The 17522-nt window shown below is 42.5% G+C and overlaps 1 long non-coding RNA gene across 1 annotated transcript; it reads left to right on the plus strand.

Annotated features, from left to right (window-relative positions):
• Window positions 1-15453: 15453 nt before the first annotated feature.
• Window positions 15454-17522, plus strand: LOC144774813 (uncharacterized). The gene is made up of 4 exons (XR_013600530.1): window positions 15454-15595; window positions 16451-16548; window positions 16638-16717; window positions 17057-17522. It is a non-coding gene; the product is annotated as an uncharacterized LOC144774813 (long non-coding RNA).

The following is a 17522-nucleotide window of genomic DNA, read 5'->3' on the forward strand; positions in this document are numbered from 1 at the left end:
TGTACTTTTCGTTCTAGCCTCATAAAGAGACTAGAGGGGTTGTGTTTAGAATAAATACATATATATTTAATATACACCTGGTGTGGATCTCCTTTCATTTGAATATTCAAGAGATTATAGATTGGTAAAACAAGCTGTTTTACATTTCTTCAAGACTTAGCCTAAAGACTGCTCTCCACACCTACCACTAGGATAGCTTTCTATAAAGGTTGTCCTAACCCCTTCGCTGCGGCGGCTATTCTGCCGCAGCGCTAAGGGGGAGGCGGGGCCGCGTGGCGGTCCCGTGCTCGTGACGGAACCGCTCCGTCACGGCCCGTAGGTGAGATGTGCTTGTGACGGAACGGTTCCGTCACGGCCCAGCCCGGCCATTAGAACGTCAGCACAGGCGCGGAATTCGCGCCGCTCAGGCGCAGTGAGGGGGCTGTGACAGAACCGTTCCATCACCAGCACAGCCCACCCGAGGCTTGTGACGGAACGGTTCCGTCACGAGCATGGGAGGGGTTAAATGTACCATCAATAAGGGTCATTAGGGCTGGTGCAAGGTGCCCACTAGAATATTGGAAATCATATGCCAGGCCAACTTCTCACATTGATGTGCAGCATGTGGAATTTCCAGCTTGCATTGTTTTACCAGATAATCTTGAGAATATCATTTGAAAAACCACTAAAGGTACCAAAGGTACATATAATACATGCTTATAATACAGTAAGTTCTACTGAACTTAGAGTTGTGTGTGTTAAGGTCCTAGCTCACCCTCGCCACACACCCTCACCACAACTCAAGAGAGGTTTAGTAGTAAACTAATAGTGTAGGTAGGTGCATACACCATTCCTCGTCTTCAAAGGAGGGACCCAGTGGGTCTGTCCCAGATGTCAGTCAGTTACAGACATCTAAGTATGACACATTCCCTTTCCAAGAGTTAAGGGTTCTATGTGCCATGAGAAAATTGAGGCCAGGACAGAATCCCAATACCCAACGCCTTACAGAGGTGTTATTACTTGATGACATTTAAGAAGGCATCAGATCCTGAAAAGGTAGGCAGTGGGGTGGGTATTTCAGAGGAAGAGAACACTGGTGAGTTGCCTCACCGGGACTCTGACACTGATAAAAACCAGGAAGGTGACAATGATCTAGAACTGGAGAATCCAGTTCTGCATGGAGATGAGGAAGGCCAAGGTGGCCCTCTCTTTGTCCCCCCAGGTAGAGTTAGTGGTGTGCCCAGAAGAGAAAGATCTCATTCCCATGAGTCTAACCATTCTGGTACATCTATAGGGTCCTCTGCCTCTTCCAGTAAGAGGAGTACCTCTCAGAGGAAGAGGGAGCATCAGCTGAGAATGGAAGAAGCTCAGCTGAGGATAAGGAGACAGAAGATAGCCTTAGAAAAGGAGACCCTAGCTCTTGAAAGAGAGAGGAAAGAGATGGGGCTAGAGCCCCATGGTGGCAGCAATTTCCCTAGTGGTAGGGATAGGTCTTATGACCATAGAAACCTTAACAAGATTTTCCCTCCCTATCAGAATGGGGATGACATCCACAAATGGGTTACTGCACTGGAGAGGGCCTGCAATGTACAGAGGGTACCCCAGGAGCAGTGGGCAGCAATCTTGTGGCTCTCCTATGCAGACAAAGGTAGAGATAAGCGCTTTGCTGTAAGAGAAGAGGATTCTGATGATTACAAGGTCATGAAGAGTGCTCTGATAGATGGGTTTAGCTTAACCACTGAGCAGTTTAGAATACAGTTCAGAGACACCCAGAAGGCACAGACTCAGGACTGGGTTGACTTTGTAGATTGTGCTACTAAGGCTCTGGAGGGCTGGTTACTGGGCAGTAAAGTGTGTGACTATACAGGATTGTATAATCTGATCATAAGAGAACACATTGTTAATAACTGTCAGAACCAGCTGTTGCATCAGCACCTGGTAGATTCTGATCTGACCTCTCCCTAAGAATTGGGAAAGAAGGCAGACAAATGGGTCAGAACCAGGGTGAAGCAGAAGGTACAGAACCAAGTTGGTGATCAGAAGAAGCAAGATCAAAAGGGTGGGGAGAAAGGTAAAGACCAGAAGTCTTCTCAAGGTCCCCAAAAAGCTTCTAATGGTGGGAACTCCCAATCTTCCAAAAAGAAAGAAGGTCCAAAGAAACCATGGTGCAAAGTGTGTAAGCAGAATAGTCACTGGACCAGTCACTGCACCAAAAAGGAGACAACTCCAGCCACCATTGCCCCTAAGGTAACTGTTCCCCCTAGTTCAGCTACAAGTGGTGGTTCCCAGCAGAAGAGTGTAGTAGGGTTAACCGTGAGATCTGAGATGGGCTCTGGCCTAGTCAGAGTGCCGACTCAAGCTGTTTTAGTCTGTAATGGAGGCATGGATATGAACTCCTCTGTGAGTCCCAGTAACCTGGGCAAGTACAGACAAACACCTTTGATAAATGTGAAAAAGGCAGAAGCCAACAGGGACACAGGGGCTTGTGGCACCAGACTTTGTGGACCCTGGACAAGTCATACTTGGAGAGACTTACCAAGTGATCAATGCTAGCAATGTCAGGACCACTCATGTCCTGGCAGTAGTTGTTAATTTCTCCTGGGGAGGGGTAACTGGCCTTAAAAAAGTTGTGATAAGTGCAGACCTCCCTGTTGAATTCTTGCTTGGAAATGACCTAGAACTTCAGCCTGGTCTGAAGTGGAGTATAGGACCCATGCAGAAATGTTAGGAATCTCAGCACATGTCCTTGCAGTGACTAGGTCACAGGTCAAAAAGTCTAACACTGGACAGGCCCTAGATTCTGGAATAATGGACCAGGTGCCTACCAAGAAAAGGAGCAGTAGGGTTAAGGCAGTGCCTTCCCCCCTGACTCAGAGTGAGAGTCTTTTGAGAAGATGATTGTGAGCCCGAAGAAGGATCTGTTCCAGAGGTGCGTGAGCCTGATCAGGTTGAGTTCTTAGGGACAGGGGCCCTTCCAGAGAAGATCTGAGTCGGGCGCAGCTGAGCTGCCCTTCTCTTGAACCCCTCAGACAGCAAGCTGCAGCTGAGGCTGCTGGGAATGCTAGTGGCACCCATAAGATTTATTGGGATGATGGACTCCTGTATTCAGAGTAGGGGTGGGCAGAATTTGCGAAATTCACTTTCGCAAACTATCGTGAAAATGTTAAAAATCTCCGCGAACACCCGGTAATATCGCGAAGACGCAGACTTTTTTCCCCGCCCGTTCATGGTATTTTCTGCGTGATCGTGTTGAAAAATGCCACGCTAACTTACCCATGTGGTCGCTCATGGGCGCGGCCATCTTGTTTTCACTTGTCCCACCCGCTCGCACTGCTTATTTCCCATTCAGGATCGCGCAATGCATGCTCGCGCCCGTTTGCGTTACGTATTTCCTGTTCGGAAACGCTTTCACGTGTTCGCACCGCTTTTTGCGTGCTCGGGGAGAAAATATCATGCAAACTTGCAGACGTGGTCGCAATGGGCGCGCCCATCTTGTTTTTCACTCTATGATATGGTTCTTGGGCTTGCTTTTGAATCCTCCCTTTATCTGTTCAATCCTTACTTTCTAGGAACTTTTTAAAAATCTTTTTTACTTATTATTATTCATACTATTTTCCTGCTTCTATATTTTTGGTTTTTGTCTACTTTTTTTGTGCTTTTTAGCTACTTTTTCACTGGTTTTCTATTGCCTGCTATTTTCATTTCCTTTACTTATTTTTTTAAAATATTCCCGCCCCATCTCACCATCTCCAGAACCATGTCGAAGGGTAGGGCTCGCCGCAGCCAGAGCCGCGACCGCCTTCTTTGCGGAAGGCGGCACCCACAAGGGGTGCAGGCACGGACCTTCTTTGGGGAGGTGGAGTTGGCTGCACTAATTTTCTTTGTGCAGCTCCACCTCCCCTCAACCCTAGCAGCAGGTAGCAGGCTTGGGTCTGGGTACTGGCTCTGGGAGCATCGACAGCAGTGGGAGAAGGTACGCCGGGCAGTGTTCCGCTTCTCTGGGGTCCAGCGCACCCAGGCGCAGTTGACACACCACTGCTCTGACATCCTGGATTGTGAGCAGGACCTGCTGGACATACTAGGAGTGGAGGTCCCGTGTCTTGGTGAGTAACTATTTCATTATTACTACTTTGTGTCTGTTCTTCTGCTCTGTGTTATATATTGTGAATATCTTTTTTTTCTTCCAACCAGCTAGAATGTTGCTGGTTACATTCCAGGTGAATTTCACTTAAAAGTCTTCTGTGATTGTTATGACACAGGTGCTCCTCTGCGCTACTACTAATCTTACTTGTTTGCAACTTTGCTTTTGCGCTCACTTAGCTTGATTATGTACGAGTTTATTTAAGAGAAATTAAGTTACGTAATGCTTAATGACTCTAGCCCTTACTTTGTCCTGTCACTAAGTGATAGGGGCGGATTGATACTTAGGCTTAGTTACTTTGTATGAGTTTGTAATTTTTTTGTGGTATGCGTGATGCCCCCTCAGTTACGTCACATGCTGCTAGTACCCCAGTCTTTATTAGAACCTTTTCTAGTTTGTTCAATGAGTGGTGGTAACAGGCTTAGCACTAGCAGTATATCAGCATCAATCAATCAACCAAAAATTTGTGTATACAAAAATGTAGTCATGTGTCCTCCATTTGACCATATGCATTGTTGAGGACTAAAAGAAGTGGAAATGCATACTTAATGTAGAATTGGCACGCCTGGAATAGGTGGGCTAGGTCAGGTGGTACGTCGTACTTAGGCTTAGTTAATATTCTGGAATCGGAATGGAAGACTAGATTAGTGTTGATAAATAGTAAGTAGTCGATCCATTAATCCCCCGTACCAACCAGATGAGATCGGTCAATTTAGTTATTGCAATTGTTATTTACATAACAGTTTTTTTACCGTTCTTTAAAAACACGTTGTTTGTTTGACACCATGAATCAATGTTTGTCTCTTTCTTATATCTTTCCTGTTCAGTACCCAGTGGCAGGCAGACAGGGAAGACACAGTCGGCGGGAGAACAATACCAGGAGGACACCAACAAGGGCTCCTCTGCTGGCCCTAGTAAGTCTTCTTGTTTTTAATAATAATTCTTATTCCACAACTTTTACTGCACCATATTTTTCCCGAACTATTTCTGCCGTTTCCGAATGCTATTTGTTACCAACAATTATTCTTCGATCTGTACTGTTTCAAAAATCTTGTTATCCCTGCCTCTGCTATGATGACTCTCTGTACTACTACTATTAGTCTGTCTGTACTGTAGTAGCTAAGCTTGCCCAGTTGGCCACTCTTTATTTAAAAGGTTGTAAATAAAACTCAGATTCACCAGTAGCTCTAGCCATTGAGTCCAGTCCTTTGGGTCGTCCTCTTGTACTACTTCTAGTCTTATTGATCTTGAGTCTTTGTTAATCTCGAGGCTTTGACAATTCACACAACAAATGCCCAACCAGATTTATTACTATTTTGATATGATAGTACATACTACTACTTCTGTTGTAGGGATTTGGCACATACAAACCTTTGCACAATAAAATAGGATGTTGGTGATGGGAGGTTCAACCTTCCTCATACACCTCCATCTGAAGTTCAGAACCCACCACAATTCCCTGCCCGACTAGGTATATTAGTGTCTTGTCATAACTATTAGCTCTCTGAACCCTCCCCCCAAGATACCCAACAAGTAGACAACCCAGAACATAACACACCCAACCTCTCAGTTGTGGAAGCAATGCACATGCACACCCTTCCTTTCGCTTGCTCACTCGTGTAAGTCAACACCAAATACCACCAAGTCTATGTATGTTAAAAAAAAAAAATTTCATTGACAAGCTCTGTATGTTGTTCTAATGTAGCACCAGCAGGAAAATCAATGACATTAAAACAATAAAAACATTGTTACACTTACTTACAAGTGGTAAATAAATCATGATAACTGAACAGTGGTGGAAGCACCACAATCCCCTAGGTAGGAATATAGTTTATACATTTATAAATGATGATCTGAGGGAATTCTGGGTACCCCCCACCTTAGAAGAACCTAGTACTGGTAGTTGTTGCATCATAAGCTCCGCAAAGCTCTGGTTCATAGAAGGGAAACTTCCGTCTGTAATGCGAAAAATGAAATGGTGCGCGTTAGTATAATGCAAGCATTTCTTAGCCGTGCCAAAAAAATTTAGCATCTATGGATAAGCAATATGGACTAACAGTACACCAGAACTTCATAAAAAAGTGGCTTGTTAATGTTTTGGTTGACCGCTTGTACGCAGCTCTTAGACAGTTTCAGTATGCGGTCATGTGGGGTCAAAGGTGTCATACAACAAGCTGCAAGGTGACGTCACATGTGCAAATAATAAAAGGCACAAAGGTAAAATGGTTGCATGGCTCCAGCTAACTAAGCAAAGGCTAGAATGACTCTAGGGACCATATATAACTACTAGTGTCTACTCTACTACTACCTGAATTGTTCTAGTAGTGTATGTTGTATACTATTAACCCATTTTTCAATCTTGCCACTGACTAATAGGGGGAGGTGTATATGACGTCTACAAAATCTGTAATGTTTTCTAGGCGCACTACCGACCACCATTGCCGGGGCCAGCGGCGGTGAAGGCGACGCGAAGGGGGAGGATACGGCAATTGCCGATACAGATGGAGTGGTAGGGGGAGTGCCAGCACCAGTGGCGGCCGGCGGTAAGTTAGATTCATAATCCTTAACTATTGACATTACACTCACTGCAAGGGTGTACTGTATGTATACTGTACTGTTGAGACTTTTAGGTCACCGGCCATTAGGATGGCGGGCCGATTGCCCCCGCCGGGCCAGCGGTAGACACTGTCGACACCACAGGGGCAAACCTCCCGCCATCCCTGTCGAAAAGATCGCTGCCATATTACAATGGCTGAGGGGTCTGCGGCGGATAGAAACCGTCTGCCGATTTTCCGCACAGTCAACATGTCGACCGGGCGGAAAAGGGTTCAATAATGTGGCGGTGTCTGAAACACACCGCTAGCCATATAATCTGCATTTTGGAATGCCTTTCCATTTTGGCATTGCCCCTACGGAGAGGCATGCGGAGTATGCTTAGGGTTCCCATTGCGGGCCCCCATGGAGGGTACCTATGCTATGGTACACCCCCTGCCTTTCTAAGCACAACGTGGCAGGATCCACGCGGGCCTGTCACATTGTGCTTGGAAAAGCACAACATGTATTTCTAGAATTGCGGCGGGTGGTGCTTTCGGCACCGTTTGCCACAATGTTAAAAATATGGGATGCGCCCGCCACTGTGCCAGGCGCATCCTTCCTAATTGTCCCCATGGGACCCCCGCCCTTACGGCGGGTAGTCCCTTTTTAGTGTGAGGAATCGGATGGCGGGTGGACTTTCCTAATGATGTCCTAGGTAAGTAAGAGTTGTTGTGAACGTTTGAAGAGTGAAGACACCCTTTAATTGACATAGGGGCGGCAGTATTGAGTAACCAATGGCCTCATCTATCTGTGATTTCAACTCCGCTTTGAAAGTTTTATGGAGAAGACTAAAAGTCAGATCAGATCACCTGGTGTTCAACTAAAAAGTGAAAGACGGTTGGAAGGAAGAAGGACGGGCGAGATTTAATATTTATGACTGACAGACAGAAGGATACGTGTGCTGCAAGCATGCAAATTGCAAAGGGGGCTGATAGTAAAGAATCTGATGCATGGTTGGTTGAATGCCTGAAGAAAATCCTGAAAATGTTAAAGCCCAAGCAAGTTGGGGGATAGATAGTAGATACATACGACAAATGTTATGTACTGTGCTTTATCGTGCTACCCTGCCACAATGTGTAAAATTAACTTGTCCTACTGTTTTTCTAAAAGTATATTTTACAATTGTCTTGTTTTTTCTTTTTGATATACAGCTACTCCTTCCAAAGTTGACCAGAAGGAGTTGGCCGCCAAGGCACGCGCCGCAAGCTGGAGGCAATCCAGTGTGAATATCGGCGGCTGGTGGTCTTGGCAGAGGAGGAGGAGGAGACTGCAGCACTTGGAGCCTCCTCCAGCCACCGCCCTCCAGCGGTACGGCGCCACCGCCAGGCAGCCACCCACAGCCGTCTTACCATCTATGGTGCCCCCCCACTGTGTTTGCAACTGCCGCGCTCTCAAGCGCCGCGTCGCACGTCTAGAGGAGCAAATGCGTGTCGTCCTACAATCGCTCCACACATCATAGACTCCCTGTCTTCTGCCCCTTTTATAATTCTTGTTTTGGTGGGCGGGAATTGGGCGTTGGGGTTTTGGACATTTGGACTTTCTTACGGACATTGGTTGGGGTTAGGGAGGGGGAGTCAGCTTTTGTGGGTTTTACATCGTTTAATTTTGTTAGGGTACATTAAATCTATATTTCTACTTTACATTCAATGTTGTTAATGTTTTGTAGGTGGGGTTACTGTTTTACATCACACTGTTTCCTTGCTGGTGCAGGTCCGCCCATATCCAGTGTTTGATTTAAATAATTGGCTGACTGTGTAAGACACAATAAGATAGATGCAACACCCCTCAATGATTGAGTTGTCCTTCTAGTACTTTCAGTCTCCCTCTTCTAGTCTATGCATTCTTTATCTGGACTCAAAGGGGTGTGTGAATTCATTGAAAAAATGTCCATTATTAATTATGTCTCCCCCAAACTTCTCTTACCTTTGCTTGATGTTTAACTTAGGCACAGCGATGGCTGCATGGTGAAGATGGTTTCCTTTTTCTAACATGCCATGATTGGGGTGGTGATGGTAGACTGGTAGTATAGTAGTAGTAGGAGACACTGGCAGGGCAGCAGCATTTGCAAAAAAAAAATGAGATAGTCAGTCGCCTTTGAGAGACTGTTCGAGTAGTAGTAGAATAAAGTACAGTACAGAGCTTACCGAGCAACAATAATATGCTAAAATATTTTACAACAAAACATAATGGTGGTGCGGAGATAGCCTACTAGACAGAGTGACAAATTATAGTTGTGTCAAGCCACTTGACTAGGTCTACAGCGTAACAGTTAGTGCTGTGTATGAGGAATGACAACAAATCCAATCAATGCTGAGGTATATGTTCCTTTGTTAAATAAAAATCACCTCTAAAATATACTGCTCTTGTGTGGGCAAGCAGAAGAAGATCATCGCTCTGCCTTGAAATTAAAGTACTGTTGCTTTCACCACATTCGCCCCAGCAAGCGTGTGATTAATTATTGGTGCCCATTTAATTTAGTCACACCTCAATAAGTCAAACAACCTGGGGGAAGAGGGTTAGGGTTCGTTGAATGGATGGGAAGGGGGTTTGGGGAAAGGTTTGACAGTGAAAAACAGTAAGCATGGACAAACAAACAACAATCTTTGAACACTACCATATCCAATATGTTAAGGGAGAAAAAAGAAAACCATGCATGATGATGATTGATAATGAGACCCAGATTACATACACTTCTTGTTCTGTTGATCCGGGCCTAATACTTTTACAGATAGCAAATAGAATTTTTAAATATTGGTAGGGATGAATCATAAACAGAGAGCAAACCTAATGATAATAACAACAACAAGAACATACTGTTGTAAAGATTGAAGACAAAAAAATGAATCAAATTATTTAAAAGAAGATGAAAGTTGATACTGTTACTGTGTTATCCTGGTCAAAAATGTGGACTGGATTTGCATCTCGGCATTCCTCTTGGTCCTCTCATCCATCAATCTTGGGTGTCGCCAGTCGCCACTGCCCGCCAAGAAAATATAGATGTATTGGTAAGATAAGTAGGCATTGTAATGTTTTCCCAAGTATAGGTCAAGGCCCGGCCTGTATTTGTAGAGGGAAAAACAAAAGGGATATTGAGAAACAAAGTTGAAAGAAATGTACCAGTTATGGTGTAGTGCAACAAGAACACTTTCCGAGGTGGCATGTATGCATCATCTCTAGTCTAGTCTGTTTCCAGCATTGACCTTCAACAACAACAGGACAGAGCAGGCCCACAGTGACGGCACGTCGCTTGGCACATCCTCCGTTTAGAGTAATTTTTTTTAAAGAGTTGGATAAAGCACATATCCAAACATAGCATTTTACAATTTAAGTTGGTAAATCAATGCAACCCATTCATCCCACCGCTACACTCGACTCCACTTCTACACAGACATTTGGGTCTGCTGTTGTTGTTGTTGACGTGTTTACCCCTTTATGCCACTCATGAAACGTCCTCCTGACTTGTTATTATTCCATCAATCATCTCCGATACTTGTACTGACTGTGAAGAATAGCACCAGTCATTCTTGATGCCTGCTGAATATCTCAACCTATGAAAATACGAAACATAGATGCACTCCGTGGACCACAATAATTTAGGTAAAACACATGTGCTCTCAACATCACATAATCTCTGCCTGACAATTAGAAGAGTCTTTTACTAGGCCTGTTTTGCATCCTTGCTATAGAATCAAGATCTGTACAGAGAGTCAGCACACATGCGACACATCCCTTCAAAATATCTCTGAAAGGAACAGAAATGTTCAAGGTAGACCACATTTGTATTAATCCTCTGTATGTCAAGACACAAGAGCACCTTGCATGTAACGTGTGTTCTGTATGATGGCACAGAGATTCATTACTCTTTATCCCTTCTTTTTTACTTTTTAACATTTCCAAAACTTTCCCTATAATCTCTTCACCGTATGCTTATTCCAAACTTTGGGAATTAAGGTACTAATAGCTTAGTACACTATGGCATCCAACTATTTGTTTGACTATATCACACAATAGCCTATAGCACAGAATGATCGCTAAATAATTAAAGAAATTAACTGTTTATCTGGATGCCCAGTAACTAATGTTGGTATATATGTTCTTATTTCAGATTATCAGAACCCCCTTGTTTTTATAGAATGCATGTATATGTTTGTTGTCCAGTCTCACGTTGGTCCTGAGGAAGGTGAATCAAAGAAATGATACCACCGAAACGTACGTAGGCCATACGCACCATAGACCCTCATACAAAACAGAATAAAACCTCGAAGAAAGAAAATAAACAATTACACAAGACTATTAATCCCTGGAAAAAAATATATTAAAAAAAAGGAAGACTCAAACAACGGGTTAAGCTATATTCTGAGGAGTCCAATACAGTACACTATTGTTTCACTGTGTATTGTCTCACTGTTTTTTGTATTGTTAGCACATTAGTTATGAAAGTCTGAATTTGTGTGAATGATGGTATGAGTGACAGTAATTGCATACAGATTGTCTAGGGGTTCCTGGTTAGCAATGTCTAAGCTCTGTATTTTAATTAGATGTACTAAAGTGATCATGTGATTGTATCATAATGTTGACAATATAATTACTAAAAAATGAAAAAATAATTTGTTATTAAGTTAAATAAATGAAAATAACTAATACTATGTCTAAGTAAATGATTCTATGTACCCTGCTGCATCCTTTATGAAAATTGTGAACAGACTTAAATGCCACTATGCAAAGATAGATAGGTCAGAATAGAGGTCCCCCCCTTTCATTGTTGTTCGATAGTCACTCCCTCCTCTAGACCTGAAATCACCGTAGGGAGTACCCTTGTTACCTATGCTTTTCTCTCAACAGTCTTTACTGTAGGGTTCTGTCTCACTGGATCTAGTTCTAACTATAGTCACATTTTGCAGATAAGTCATACAAGATAGTTGGCCTAATAACAGCAGATAGTACCTCTCTATTCCCTCCTTTACTTATTATCTTGCACTTTGTTTCTTTTCTCACTATATTTATCTTAGAATACAATTTGTTTCTGGCCCCCATAATTGGCTTTCGTCTACCACCCATCACTTAATATGGACAATTTAAAAACTTTCGGGTTCTCCGATGAAGATTACGCCAACATGTTAGGTCAAATTACTGGTAGCAGTACAACCAGCACCAATTCCTTGCCTAACTCAAACAGCGAATGGCTAAAATTACTCAATCTAAAAAAGAAAGCCAAACGCATGGAATCTCATGCTTTCTTTATGTGCGAGTACCTTAAAGCAGGAGTAATCCCCATAGGCCTCATAGTAAGAAACATGCCGGCTCTATTTATAGAAGTGAGAAAATTTCTCGAGCGTTGGTCACTTATTGCCAATCGATGCTCGAGAGATTGGATGCTGTTAATTATTGACACCGTTCGGGAGATGCCAGCTATACTCCATAAAGAAATTGCAGAGTTAGAAGAGAAGCTGAAGGCAAACCCAGCAGTAGAAGAAGCCAAAAAGACACTACAAGAGATTAATGAAGAAATAGAAGAGTTGGACACCTACCTTATAAAGAAAAAAATGGACAAACTAAAAAAAGATGTAAGATGGTTTTCACATGAAAAAAATGATCCTTACCTGAGACCAGATTTCTATCAGACAGGCCATAATGATCCGACCCCGATAGGAGCTAACACATACAATCCAGGGCCCCCAAACCAGAGATATAATAAGAGAGTAAGGATCCAACATTTTTCAGAAACAAACTCTTCAGACTCAGATCCTGATGGACTTTTGGGTGAAGATCTAGATTACGGTCACCATGAGAGCAACCAGAGAGGACAACAACCAAGGAGATTCAAAAGAGGCCCTAGACAGCCTTTTTTAGGGAGAGGCAGGGGAGCGAACAGACCCCATTACCAAGGACCAAATATTAATCACTACCAACAGCTGAACCCTCCACATCCTCAACCCTATGTCCAAACCAGGAGACAGCAATACTGGAAACAATAAAGCCAGAAAACATACCTACTATCCCAATATTTAACCCATCTAAACATACGCTATCGACTGATGAGATACGAGTTTTGAGCAAAGGTCTTTCCTTTGTCCCTAGCTCACTAGCCAACAGATATAAGATCACACGAGACATGTTTTCCTTCTTTCGTAAGGTGCGGCTCAAAAAATACTTTGAGGAGACAGATCAGAGAGAGGAAGAGGCCAACCTATCAGGGTGCAAACTTCCATCTACTTTCACCCCAACACTCGAAATGCTAGGCCCAGAAATTGGCATTTTAAAAAAAAATGTTCTAAAAGAGTTGGAAAGAATACTGAAATTCATTCCTAAACCACCACAAAATCTAAGCACGTCAGAGAGACTGGCTCTCAAACAGCTACAAGAAAATAAAGATATCACTATCAAACCTTGTGACAAAGCAGGGGGGATAGTTGTCATGGATACTACGAATTACTCCAATAAGATCCACGAAATGCTTAATGTAGAGGAACATTACAAAAAAAACAACAGGCAAGCCCTTTCCAAACTCACCACACAAATAGAAGAAACAGTCAACAAAGCATTTGAGGAAGGCTTCATCTGTCAAAAAGAAATGGACTTTCTGATAAAAGCCAACGCAGTGACCCCAGCAATCTATGGTGTCCCGAAGACACATAAAGACATTTTAGACCCACCCCTCAGACCAATAGTGGCCTCTATAAACTCAAACACAGAACCTCTTTCTAAGTACTTAGACACGTTTCTATGTCCTCTTACTACCACGTATGACTCCTACATTAAAGATACAGGCCATATGATTACCATCTTAGAGCATGTAGCCTTCAATGAGAACACAAACTTTTTTGTCACATGTGACATAGAATCCCTTTATACCAACATCCCCCAGGACCGAGCAATGGAAGCGGTGGCAGCGCTACTTGCAAGGACACCGGGACAAAGACCAGATGACTTCATACTAGAATGCTTGGAGATTGTTCTCCATAACAATTTCTTTGAATTTGGAGAGAACCTCTACCAGCAAATTAAGGGAGTAAGTATGGGGGCATCTTGTGCCCCTAGCATTGCGAATGTCTATATGGGAGAATTTGAATTAAAAAACATATTCAATGAGCTAGCCCCATATTTTGAAAATGTCACCAGGTGGCATAGATTTATAGACGACATATTCTTCATATGGACAGGAGCTGAAGAAATGTTAAAAGAGTTTATAGAGTGGCTTAACTTAGCAGAACCACACCTAAAATTCACCTACAACTACTCACCCAAACAGGTTGAATTCCTAGACACATGGGTCCAAAATTCAGAAGGTGAAATCACAGTTAGTCTATACAGAAAGCCGACAGCGAAAAACACCATCCTAGAACACGGAACCTACCATCCTCCGTGCCAGAAAGATTCGGTCCCCTTTGGGGAATTTCTCAGGATAAAGAGAAATTGTACGAACACTAAAGACTTCATGATACATGCCAATAAACTACAAGATCGCCTACTGGCACGAGGGTACCCCAAAAGATTGGTTCGCCAATCATTAAAGAGAGCCAAATATTATAACAGGGATGCCCTTCTAAACAAAGCTGCCAACACCCACAATCAGAAACTGGTTTGTGTCATTAACCATACAACTTTAAACAACAAAATCAGACAGGTTATAAACAAAAACTGGAAAATCCTAAACACCCATGACCACACGAAAGAACTCAGTAGGCCTCTGATTGCGTTCAGGAGGAATCCTAATCTTAAAGATAAATTAGTCCACAGCAGGGAAAAACAAGAAGATAGAACACACCAACGGACTATTGATGGCAAGCCATTACCAAAAGGGAACCACAAATGTGGTACCTGTCATGCCTGTGATCAGGTCATTCCTGGCAACAATTGGACATATAGAAATAAAACTGGCCAGCTAAAAGAGATGACAAATTGTAAAACATCCAATGTAATTTACCTTATTTTATGTCCTTGTAGCTTAGGCTACATAGGAGAGACTGCTAGAGAATTTCGAGTGAGATTCTCTGAACACAAGTCTGCTGTCAGAACCAGAAGAACAAATGCTCCCATGGTAGCACATTATATCCAATATGGCCACACAGAGAAAGACATGCGCTGGCTTATTCTAGAACGAGTACAGCCCAATCCAGGTAAAGACATGACCAAACTAAGAAAAACACGAGAAACCTTCTGGATATATCATTTAGATACAGTACGCCATTGCCACAACGAAGAAATTTGTTGGATAATCACTGACTAACTTTTACAGCTCATCACTGAACCCCCAAGTTAGTTTAAACATTATTCTCTACCTGTAGAGACTACGTTGTCATCACACTTGGTACCAACAGGCACAAGCAGATATATCCACACCCGCCTGATTAGAATTACTAGTATGCCTATCTTTATCCTATTCCACATGTCAGGTGTTGGAGGCTTGCTTATCCCATATACCCCACCGGATGGTGGCAGTTAACCTGGCTTCCTTCCTTCCTTTTTTCTTTTCCTTATTAGATGGATTTTACAATACCAGTTTGTCAAGAAATATAAAACATCTTTCTTAATAATTATAAAGTTTTTTACATTTAACCCCTAGAAACATTTATGATTCGAGTAAGAGTTTCATTGGTGTGACTCGTTCTTACAGAGAGCGCCATGTTGTAATAACTACATTGAAAATATCAACGAGTCCTCTCTCTATGTCTCTCACCATTACGAGAGCATACCTACGTGTTGTCCTATGTCCATTTTCACACTTAGGACCCAGCTACACGAGCTTCGAGTCCCGACCCAGCTGTGACCATTTAAGTAGTTTCAGCTATAAAAGCAGAAAACGACCAATTGCCATCTGTCTGTGGCAGAGACAGTGGCCGGAGGCACCCCCCCTGAGACGACTAACCTTGCAGTCAAAAGGTAAGCAATACATCCCGTTCTTTAGATTAGCGGCTCGCGTGCTTAACTTTTCTAACAAAGAGAACAGACTTTCCCTTTTCTTGCAATCCTAGGCGCTCGCTATATCCAGACCACTACTAGCGTTTATTCACCCTGAACAGCCCTTAAATACCAGATCTTAGACTGGTAGGTCAGTAGATGACTCAGCCAGAACCACAAAAAACTTCTTACTTATAGCGCTGTAACAAGTGAATTAGTTAGTTGCATAGTAGGTTTAAAGGGACACAGCTTTGGTAGCAATTAACCTGTAACATACAGCATTTAAAAGAATATGTTGGAAAGATGTTCACGTCTTTATAACATGACCAAAAACATCAGTAGCTCGTGTTGCAAACTTTATTTAGCTGAGTGAATACAGGCACCCCCCGTTACGTGCATGGGCCCCCATAATACGTGCTGCTCAGTTGTCATACAGCATACATTTTAATCTTTTAATATTGATCATGCAAGAAGAGATCATGCATCTAAAACAGAGCAGTTATAGCACATTAAAACGAAGAGCAACCTGATTAGCAAAACAACCAATATATAACACTGTCTGAATTAGATCGTAGTGGAAATGTAATGTGCGCCTGTAGTTGCCTAAAAGTGCTAGTCATAATCTGTAACTGGACACACATCGTCCTACTCGCCCTACCCACGCAGCTAGGAATCATCATATTAGCGCATGCCTTGTAAAACCTAGTGGACTTGCTATCCTAGCAAGCCATACTCAGTAGGATACAGCATGATCATAATAGAGGCATATCCCCACTACTTGTATAACAGTGGAGAGTAATTACCAAGTAATATATAATATGCCCCACTTTCTCTCAGGTCATCAGAATAGCACCAGTCATTCTTGATGCCTGCTGAATATCTCAACCTACGAAAATACGAAACATAGATGCATTCCGTGGACCACAATAATTAAGGTAAAACACAGGTGCTCTCAACATCACATATTCTCTGCCTGACAATTAGAAGAGTCTTTTACTAGGCCTGTTTTGCATTCTTGCTATAGAATCAAGATCTGCACAGAGAGTCGGCACACATGCGACACATCCCTTCAAAATATCTCTGAAAGGAACAGAAATGTTCAAGGTAGACCACATTTGTATTAATCCTCTGTATGTCAAGACACAAGAGCACCTTGCATGTAACGTGTGTTCTGTATGATGGCACAGAGATTCATTACTCTTTATCCCTTCTTTTTTACTTTTTAACATTTCCAAAACGTTCCCTATAATCTCTGCACCGTATGCTTATTCCAAACTTTGGGAATTAAGGTACTAATAGCTTAGTACACTATGGTATCCAACTATTTGTTTGACTATATCACACAATAGCCTATAGCACAGAATGATCGCTAAATAATTAAAGAAATTAACTGTTTATCTGGATGCCCAGTAACTAATATTGGTATATATGTTCTGATTTCAGATTATCAGAACCCCCTTGTTTTAATAGAATGCATGTATATGTTTGTTGTCCGGTCTCACGTTGGCCCTGAGGAAGGTGAATCAAAGAAATGATACCACCGAAACGTACGTAGGCCGTACGCATCATAGACCATCATACAAAACAGAATAAAACCTCGAAGAAAGAAAATAAACGATTACACAAGACTATTAATCCCTGGAAAAAAATATATTAAAAAAAAGGAAGACTCAAACCACGGGTTAAGCTATATTCTGAGGAGTCCAATATAGTACACTATTGTTTCACTGTGTATTGTCTCACTGTTTTTTGTATTGTTAGCACATTAGTTATGAAAGTCTGAATTTGTGTGAATGATGGTATGAGTGACAGTAATTGCATACAGATTGTCTAGGGGTTCCTGGTTAGCAATGTCTAAGCTCTGTATTTTAATTAGATGTACTAAAGTGATCATGTGATTGTATCATAA

This window comes from Lissotriton helveticus, chromosome 1_1, assembly GCF_964261635.1.
Source record: "Lissotriton helveticus chromosome 1_1, aLisHel1.1, whole genome shotgun sequence".
In the NCBI taxonomy this organism is placed as follows: Eukaryota; Metazoa; Chordata; class Amphibia; order Caudata; family Salamandridae; genus Lissotriton; species Lissotriton helveticus.